Source organism: Canis lupus, chromosome 13 (assembly GCF_003254725.2).
Source record: "Canis lupus dingo isolate Sandy chromosome 13, ASM325472v2, whole genome shotgun sequence".
Taxonomy (NCBI): domain Eukaryota; kingdom Metazoa; phylum Chordata; class Mammalia; order Carnivora; family Canidae; genus Canis; species Canis lupus.
Window position 1 is genome coordinate 39,204,992 of NC_064255.1, and position 10,011 is coordinate 39,215,002.

Here is a 10,011-nt window from a genome sequence, read left to right on the forward strand (position 1 = left end):
CTGGGGCCAGGGGCTGATACTGGCCGTAGCTGACCAGCTACACGGGAATCCATTCCGGGTCATCTCACCTGGTTGTTTCGGAAGAGTGGCCAATGCGGGCCGTTGTTTTTTCTGTCTGGAGAATCTTTTGAAGGGCGGGGTTTATCACTTGCCCTTGCCTAACTTCTTGGGCTTTTTTTTTTTTTTGTAAAAAATGGAGGGGTGGAGTAAGGCCAAGAAATGTCTTTTTCTTTAATGCATCATTTATTTCTTTTAAAGATTTTATCCATTCACTCACGAGAGACACAGAGAGAGAGGCAGAGACACAGGCAGAGGGAGAAGCAGGCTCCATGCAGGGACCCGATGCGGGACTCGATCCTGGGACCCGGGGTCATGCCCTGAGCCCAAGGCAGACGCTCAGCCACTGAGCCCCCCAAATGCCCCCCTTTTTGCATAGAATTTGAGAATGATTTTTGACTTTGAATTGAACTCGTATGCACCTCAGTAAGCTTTTACGTGACTCATAGAAGAAAAGTCTGAGTGACATAAGTGAGGAAACCGTTGAACAACCTCACAACCTCTCCTTCTGTAATAGCTCTCAGAAAGGGGCCTCAATAAATAAAAACACTGAGATTTCTAATAACTTTAAAGGCATCATTGTGTTCTTCACTGCCTACGGTAACGGACACCCCAAAGGTGGGGGCGCCTGAGCTCAGTGTCCAGCGTTACCTTCCCCACACCCATTCTACAGCAGTCATGAAGTTTAGGTGGAATTAACCCCTCCATCAGCCCCAGGGCTCAAGTCTGATTGTTAGGATCCATCGGGATCATCCCACCCCGTTTGCCGTGGACGTTGGCTTCAGTGGCCTTGGCTTAAGCCAATCGATGGCTGGGTCAGCGGGAATCTCAGAACGTCTGTTAGGTAGTTGAGGAGAGCAACTTATCTTTCCCAGATAAGAAAAAGGAAGCACGTGAATCTACTTGTACCGACAGATATCCTATAACTTCAAGGGGTCCAGGCCTAGGGTGAAGCCCACACTGTCGACGGAAGATAGAGCTCTGAAAAAAAAAATGGAAGCAACAGAGTCAACGATGACATCATGGAGCTAACCATTCTGAAACTCACACCCCCGGAGTTCCACGGAACCTATTAACTCCGTTATTGTTTAAGGCGAGGCGAGTTGGTCTTTCCGTCACTTGGAATGGAGAGGCTTTCCAACTGAGGCAGAAACATTGGTCTGTGGCACACCCCAAAAATCACATTAAAATGAGCACAGGTACTTACAATTACATTCCTGGAAGTACTTGGGATTTTTTTTTTTTAATATATGATTATACTTGTTTTAAGGTCAAAATTTAAAAGGTTCTGTAGTTTTTCCTTAGTAACACCTTCTTTGCCTTTAATATCATTGTTTTTTTTTTAAATACTATCATTGGTTTTACTTTTGTCTCGTTTATTCTTCGTCCACACCAAACTCCTGACCTGCCTATTTAGGAGGAAACAAAAACAAAAGGAAGAGATTTGATGTCTCTTTTTAAGTCAACAGTTACTTCTACCTCATAAAAAATTCTAGAAAGTCGGCTTTCTTGATAGAGTGTGACAGGTCTCCTATTTACAAGGGCAATGAAGCCTACTCCTCGGGCTGACCAGGTAATGGGAAACGTGTGTGCCAGACCCAATTTGGTTGAAAAACAAACAAAAACACAGCCAGGTGTGGTCAAATCCAAATCCATGGTTTCCCTCCCCGAATCGCACGTGGCGTTTCTTTGATTTTTCTAAGAATCTAAGAATCACTGTCTCCATTGACTTTTCCCGGGGCTGGAAGGCTGACTGATATGGAAAAAAATATCACATTCAGTATTTAGGGTTGAAGTCTGGGCTCGAAAGGCCTGTACAGAGAGGCTTCGTCTGGGTCCCTTGGACGGCGTACTGTGGTTTTCCTTCTTCAAGCCACGAGGCAAATCTCCAATTGACAATATTGGGGCCGGAGCACCAGAAAAATGAATTGTGTGGATGAGGCAACACGTACATACTGAACCCACAGAGATTCATACTATTTATTTCAGGGCCAAGGTGATTCCCTTCAGCAACCTGAGCTGCAGTCGGTTGGCTCCTGGGCAGAATTAGCGAGAGGTTAAGAGAGTTATTTCTACTTGGTGACTAACCCCATTTGATTGTCTTAAGTGCGTCTGGCTTCTGGAGCGTGCTTTTATTTCAGATGATTATGAATGTTCCGAGTGGACTCCTTGCCGCCCACCTGGCTTAAGGACTGTAAGGCACTTCGGAAATCAAATTTCAGGAAAGAAGATTGGTTTGAGAAACAATGAACGAGGAGAAATCTTCTCTTTGCAGAGCTGCTGTGTGTCAAAGTTTATCCTCATTATATTATGGTAGGAAGAAAAGAACAAATTAAGACATTTAACTGCTTAAAATTTGAGACCCAATTACATTTAACACTGCAAATCGTGTTACAGGACCTGTGGGCTTACCCTCTCCCTGTGTGAAGTCTGGTTGTATGTTAGCAAATAACATTTTTTTTTTAAATTGTGGAGTGGGTCTGAGCTAAGTGGATAATCACCGCTACACATTCTCTGCCATATAAAAGAAGATCCTGTAGGATCCAAAGAGTTTTATAATGATATCAAAAGTCCTTAAAAAGAAGACTTTTAAATATGCTCCTTCCCTGCCCACTATGGCTAGCGCCAGAGTGCTTTAAATTAAGAGCAATTGTGTAACTGCTCAAGTTCTAATTTCTAATGTTAGGGGTCATTCAAATGCTCAAACTATCCTTTTAAATTGGCTCCCATAATGAAAGAACCATTAAGGGCTTAGTGATGTTCCAAGAACTCTTCCAAAAAGAGAGAGAGAGAGACAGGGAGAGAAAGGGAGAGAGAAGGAGAGAGGCAGGGAGGGAGGGAGAGAGAAAATTGGCTCCTTTTCTTTGGCCAGTAACCCATGTTTTAATTGAATTTTGATGAGATGATGGATGTTGTGCCGCATTCCAAGTCTATATGCTAAATTAACGAGGCTGTCTGCTTAGTTTCCTCTTTTTTATTATTTATTTTTATTTTATTTTATTTTATTTTTTATTTATTTTTTTAGTTTCCTCTTTTGAAGGCCCACTGAGATGAGTTTCTGCTAATTCTCTTACATAAAGTAGGATGTGGAGGTCTCCGATTCCTGCTCAGGGCTGGGAATGGCCGCGTTCTGCAGGCTGGTGCCTCGCTGGAGCTCCAGGTACGTGCTCAGGGGTGGGGGGGGGGCGGGGGGGGGTACTCCTCAGGGAAGACTCTATCGCAATACTCCACAGTCACCCCCTAACGTATTTAAAACTTCCCTTAATATTTTTTAAAGACTTCGTTGTGCATCTCTTTACAGAAAGAGCATGTCTCCAATGTCGAGCGCAGGTACTTCGTATTTGTCTATAAAATAAGAGTGATGAATGAAGCAATTGAGAAAATAGGTAATTTCAGCAAATTCTGGCACCCGATTATTCATTCACTTCCCAAGCTTCGGGCTTTAAGAAAAGTTGGGGGGGACTCTACAACTCATTTTTCTCTTTATCCTGAATAGTTTCAAAACCACAGTCTTTTTTTTTTTTTTTGTATGGTTGACACATCATGTTACAGGGAGTTTTGGGTGTACGATTTAACGGTTCTACAAGTTTATACGTGATGCTGGGCTCAGGGCAAGGGCAGTTGCCTCTGTCCCCTTGCGTCCCGATTACGATGTCCTTGACCACATTCCCATGATCTGCTCGTTCCATAACGAGCCTGTGCCTCCCCCGCCCCTTCACCCACTCCCCCCAACTGCCCATCTCCCTGCCCTCACAACCATCAGTGTATCCTCTGTATTTATAGGTTTGGTTCTGCTTTTTGTTTATCTATTCACTCGTTTTTGGTGGGGTTTTAGTTTTTTAGATTCCACTTATGAGCGGAATCATAGGATATTGGTCTTTCTCACTTTCTCAGTCTGACTTATTTCACTTAGGCTAATACCCTCCAGATCCGTTCATTGTTGTCTTACATGGCACAATCTCATCGTTTTTTATGCCTGTGTAATATTCTGTTATATATATGACATATATATATATATATTTCCTTATCTATTTGGGGTTTTTCAAAGATTCTATTTATTTATTCATGAGAGACACACAGAGACACGGGCAGAGGGAAAAGCAGGCTCCATGCAGGAAGCCCGACGTGGGACTCGATCCCGGGACCCTGAGGCCATGACATGAGCCACAGGCAGACGCTCAACTGCTGAGCCACCCGGGCGTCCCTCTATTTGTTTATTGATGAATACCTAAGTTGCTTCCATATTTAGGTTATTGTGAATAATTCTGTAATCACGTGGGGGTGCATATATCTCAAATCCACAGTCTCAAAGGTTGGCCCCTTCCCTAGAATGTGAGGGCTTAGGAGTAGAAGAGATTTTTGAATTTTGCTTTTAGAGTTTTGAGTCTTTTTAAATACTGGCATAATGGTCATTTTACTTCTTAAATTACTCAGTGCAATAGACCTGCCTACTTATTGAAAATAAAATATAAGTCCATTCATCATTCTGGTGCCAAAAAACAGCGTACCAAATGGTAACTATCCACCTCCCACAGCCTGGAGGGTCAGAGAAGACCCTTCCACCAGAGAAACCCAGATAGCGGGGTCTGGACTTGAGGCATGGCAGCCGCGAAATTCCCAGGGGCCACGAGCGGACAGACCCTTCGGCTTGGGTCTGTGCTACAAAGAACTGATCCCCTGAGACACAAGTCTAAACTTCAAGCAAATCTCTCCTACCTGACTTTGTCCAGAACTCGCCGCTCAGAATAGGCCCGCTACCAAGTGTCTTAGCCACCCATCCGCACCGTAATATCCTCTTTTCTATAACACTATTATAGGCTGAATTGTGTCCCCCTCAAAATCTGTATGTTGGAGTCCTATTGCCCAGTACCTACAAATGCGATCTTATTTGGGAATAAGCTCCTTGCAGATGGAGTCAGCTAAGATGAGGCCATATTAGAGTAGGCTGGGCCTCTGGTAATATGACTGGTAGCCTCATAAAAAGAACAAATTTGAACACAGACACATGCACGCAGGGAGAGTGTCATGTGCACATGAACACAGAGATTGTGCTGACACTTCTACAAGCCAGGGAACCCGAAGATTGCCTGTAAAATGCCAAAATCTAGGGGAGAGGCAAGGAACAGATGCTCTCACAGCCAACAGAAAGAACCAATCCTGCCAACATCTTCATCTCAGATTTCTGGCTCCCAAACCACGAGACAATAAATTTCTGATTTTTAAGACCCCCAGTTTGTGGTGCTTTGCCACCGCAGCCCCAGCAAACTAAGACGCTAACTCAGGCTTTATTATTCAAATGCCCCAAAAGAATCATGTATAATCCAAGTTCAGATACAGATGTCAGAGGCATTTATCTCCAATGATGAGCCAATTTGTCAGATTTGGGGTGCAGATAGTCTTAAACAGTCTTCCAAACATGGCCAGGAAGTCAAAGCTTTCCCCTTTTCCTGATGATATAAGCTGTATTGACATCTAATTCGAAATACTAAACAAAAGCTCACTTTTGACTAATGTTTGCATGTCATCACATCTTCTCTGAGTCTTACCTTCCCAAGTGTATGATGACAGGCATAGCAAAATAACTATTAAGATCTCTTCTACCCCCGTATGCTATTAATTGTTATGTTGTTACTTCTTGCTGTAAAAAATATATATATATTCTCAATGAAAAAAAAATTTCAGAAGCCATAGAAAAATACAGTTCACACTTATTCCCCATATCCAAAGAAACTAGTCTTTGGAATAAAGCCTCCATTTTAATTTAATAAACAGCTGTTACATGAAATGTCTATTTGCAGCCGACATGCTTTCAAAAGGGGCTTGGGGTGGCTTCCTGGACACGCCAAAGGACTACCAAAATTAGGCTAAAAGTAGAAAGTCTTTGCGATGAATACAAGAACCTCGCTGGCCAGAAACAGCCACCGATGGCTGCCAACGCATGTTCCACGGTGGCGGGGGCTCTGCCTGTTTGTCTGCCCCCTATGCTTTGGTGGCTGCTCCAGGTTTGTTGCAGAAATCACCCTAAAATGGGGCCATGAATGCGAGGCAATTATCTGAAACTGACTTACCCAGCATTCTCCAAGCTCCCTAACAGCCAACGGGGGGACAGTCCTTCTTGGGAGGGACCCACAATTACCAGGTCTAAGCACCCTGGAAACCACTCATCATTGAGGCATGCTTGGTCTTTGGGATAAAGATATTCCTCACATCCTATCTTTCTGTAGCAAATATATTTAAGCTGTTCTCAGAGTAGTACCCAGACACCAGTGCTGTCTGTGAAATAAATGATGCAGTGACTCTCTGGCTTTAGCTTTCCTATCTAGCCCGATGTTTGCAATGGGCCAGAATCAAAGCCGCTGGCTTAACACTCAGTGGTCTCTACTATAGCCCCTTAATTTGTAAATAACTATACTTTGAGAAAGCCAAACTGGACTTGAGTCTTTATCCTGATTTGTCCCTGAAAATTGTACTTTGTCTCCAGTAAACCATGAACTTTTTTATTGCCAAATATTCACTATTAGGTGGTAAAAAAAATAAAATTAAATAAATAAAATAAAATAAAATAAAATAAATAAAATAAAATAAAATAAAATATTAGGTGGTTTGTTTATCAGAAACAAGTATGTATTGAATAATTATTTCCTTCCACTAGCCATACCATCTGGGGAGACTGACTTTAGTTTCACTTATTCATTACATGTGCACTGAGCATCTATTACGTGCTAAACACCAGGGGTACAAAGTAGAATGAGATAAACAGAGTCTTTTCCCTTGACAAGCCTGCAGGCTCACGGCAGAGCCAGACAAACAAATAATTACAGAACAGGATGATGAGTGCTATTATAGGGGAAGGATGACACAGTGTATGACTCATAGTATAAGCTCAATAAAAATTTGATGAATGAAAGAATTGATGAATGATATGGGAGCACTTGGCAGGGACAACAAATCCAGGCTTGGAGGATCAGAGAAGGCTCCCAGGAGGAAATGATATTTAAACTAAGACCTGAAGGATGAGCAGGAATTTGAAAAAAGGAGAAAGGGGAAGGGATGACCACAGGAGAAAGTATTTTCGGTAGAAAGAACAACAAGGAAAAAAGCAAAAGGAATCAAGAGACAACATGATACCCTGAAAAAATTGAAACAAATCAAGGATGATTGGTAATGTAGAGTCACATAAGGTGAAGCTGCAAAATAGGCAGGGACAAGAGCCTGCACAGATTTGTAAGCAATGGTTAGAGGATTGGACTTTATCCTAAAAACCATAGAGATCGATGAGAAAGTTCTAGATGGCCAGCATAAACCATAATCATATTAGCATTTTAGATGATTCCTGTTGCTACAGGAGGCATCCAATGCTGGAGAAGGGGGATCTGGAATGGGCAGTGGCATGGGGGTGGGGGGGACGTGCTATTCAAGAAATATTTAGGAGGCATCATCAAAGGGGCTGGAACCCCAATGTGGAGGATGAAGGGGAGAAATGAAAAGAGGATTGCCAGGCGTCTGGGCACATAGTGTTTCAGTTGTCCGTGTTGCTGTATAACGAACCACTCAACACTGAATAGCTAAACAACAGTTTATTATTATTTATTATCATTGATAAGCAACTGTTTATTATTATTTATTATTTATAAACAACAGTTTATTATTATTTATAAACAACTGTTTATTATTATTTATTATTATTTATAAACAACTGTTTTATTATTTTGCATGATTCTCTCCACTGATGGTGCACAGCTGGATGGCTCCTCTGATGATTGGGACTCTCTCCTGTTTGCAGTCGCCCTGAAGCTTGGGTTAGAGCAGCCAAGGAGGCTTCAGCACATGTCCAGGCCTTGTCACAGGTGCCTGGGAAACTGGCTCATCTGGAGTGTTGGGATACCTGGGCCTCTGCCTTCCTTCCATGTAGACCCAGGGCCTCAGTGTTGCCCTGGAGACTCTCCAGAAGGGCAGCTGGACATCGGAGGTGGCGGTTCAACGCTCCCAAAAGGGCCAACGTAGAAGCTGTTGGTGCCGTGTCCCATTTCCACCACATTCTTTTGGTTAAAGTGGGTCACGGGGCCAAAGAGAGTCAATGTGGGGTGATGTGGACAGGAGTATGAATGTGGGAGGTCTGGGTCCCCGGGGCCTCTTTGGAGAAGAGCTACCGTCCACGGTGCTAGTGCTCGCTGAGAATTGAGAAACAAACAAATAAAATAAAATAAAATAAAAAACTAGAGGAGGAGCCATCTTGAAAGAGGGATTTTAAGCTGAATTTCGAGTCGACGGAGCTTCAGATCCATAGGAGACGTCCAGGAGGAGGGGGACACGGGTAGGGATCTGTAAGTTAGGAGAGAAGCCTGGACTCGAGATGGAGGCCGGAGCATCCCCGTCGTGTGGCAGCTGCTCTAGGGAGACCGAGGAGAGTGAGAGGACATGAGAGGCCAGGGTAGAAAACTGAGAAACTCTGAAATTTAAAGATTGGGATTGGGAAGAAGAAGCTTAATGGGAGGCCGCGGGGATGAGGTCAAAGGGGTCACAGGAAAATCAGGAGAGCTCTTTTTTTGTTCCTTTTTAAGATTTATTTATTAGCAAGTCAGCGGAGGGGCAGGGGGAGAGGGAGAGAGAGACGCCCGAGCAGACGCCGCCCAGAGCACGGGGTCAGACAAGGGCTCGAGCTCAGGACCCCCGGGCTCCCGACTTGAGCGGGAATCCGGAGTCCCACGGCACTTAACCCCCCAGACGCCCCAAGGACACCTCTGACTCGCACGATCCAGGAAAGGTTGGCAGGGTCAGGTGCCGCCGGCCAGGCTGGAAGCCAGAACAGGCTGGTGATGACGTCGTAACAGAACCCCGCCCCAGCCACGGCGGGAGCACTGGGGGCTCCCTGCCCTGGGCCCCGGGCTCGCAGGGCCCTGAGGAGGCCCACGCGGAGCCCTCGCCCCAGGGGCCGGGCCACGTTCATCCCGTGTCTCCGCCCATGAAGAGAAGGACCCGGAGCCCCAACGGGGGGCAGCTCTCAGGGGGTCCCCGTGCCCTAGGGGCCTTGGCACAGCCGTCGCCCGCAGCTCTCCCCAAACCTGCCAGGGCCAGAAGGAGGTTCCACATGAACTATGGGGAAACCAGAAAACGTGGTCCTCTGCATCCCCGGGCAGGGGACGTTAGATTAAACCCGGCGACGCCATCACATGTCTTTGTGACAAAGGCCAAGCAGGGCGAGGACGAAAAGGGTCTTTTGGGGGGAGCAAGAAAATCGTGTCCGCATCCTAAGCAGCTCAGCACGACGGGCCCTCCAGAGCGAGACGCGGGCGCTGAGCGCGGGCAAGTGTCCCCGGCCGCCTCCGGAGATAATAATCCCCGACGACTGTCTCGAGCCCAGGACCTGAGAGGCGCCAGCTCTCCGAGCCTGGTCCGCCGCCCAGATCGCCGAAACCCTGCCAGGGGTCTTCCGTGGCAGGAGGCAGCGCGTGGCCGGGCTGGCGGGCTTCGCCTTTTCCGTCAAAAGTAAGAATCAGCGGAAACAGCAGCTGTGTGGAGGCTGCAGCCCAAGCCAGATCCTTAATTCCATTAGAGAACCAATAATTAGAAATGACTGTTTCCTCCCAGTCTGAATTACAGGATGATTATTTCCCTTTAACGTTCACTGGCTGCCCGGCATGGCAAGGCTGCGGCGTTATTAAAAATACACTAATTGAGGGAGGAAGTGGCCAATGAGCAGCAGTTTTCCAGCTTCCAGGGTCAATTTTAGTCACAGGGACAGGCTACGTGGGAGGGACTAAAGGTTCCGTGAAATTCCACTTAGGGGTTTTTCCGAGGGTAGCCCCGGGAATACTGGAACGCCACCGCCATCCAAACAAAGCGCCCTTTCACATCACCTCTCCTCCTGACTGAATTTACCGAGAATTCGATAAAAGTCAAAGTAGTAATGTACAAGAAAAAAAGAATTTTTTTTCTAGTAAGAAGAAATGACCC

The 10,011-nt window shown here is 45.5% G+C and overlaps 1 long non-coding RNA gene across 2 annotated transcripts; it reads left to right on the top strand.

The window, feature by feature from the left end:
* Positions 1–1,101: 1,101 nt before the first annotated feature.
* Positions 1,102–8,281, top strand: LOC112662230 (uncharacterized). 2 transcript variants are annotated; one of them, XR_003138274.3, is made up of 4 exons: positions 1,102–1,256; positions 2,199–2,370; positions 3,083–3,217; positions 7,798–8,281. It is a non-coding gene; the product is annotated as an uncharacterized LOC112662230 (long non-coding RNA). The 2 variants fall into 2 exon arrangements; XR_003138275.3 differs by lacking the exon at positions 2,199–2,370 and having other exon boundaries at positions 1,120–1,256; positions 7,798–8,280.
* Positions 8,282–10,011: the final 1,730 nt, after the last annotated feature.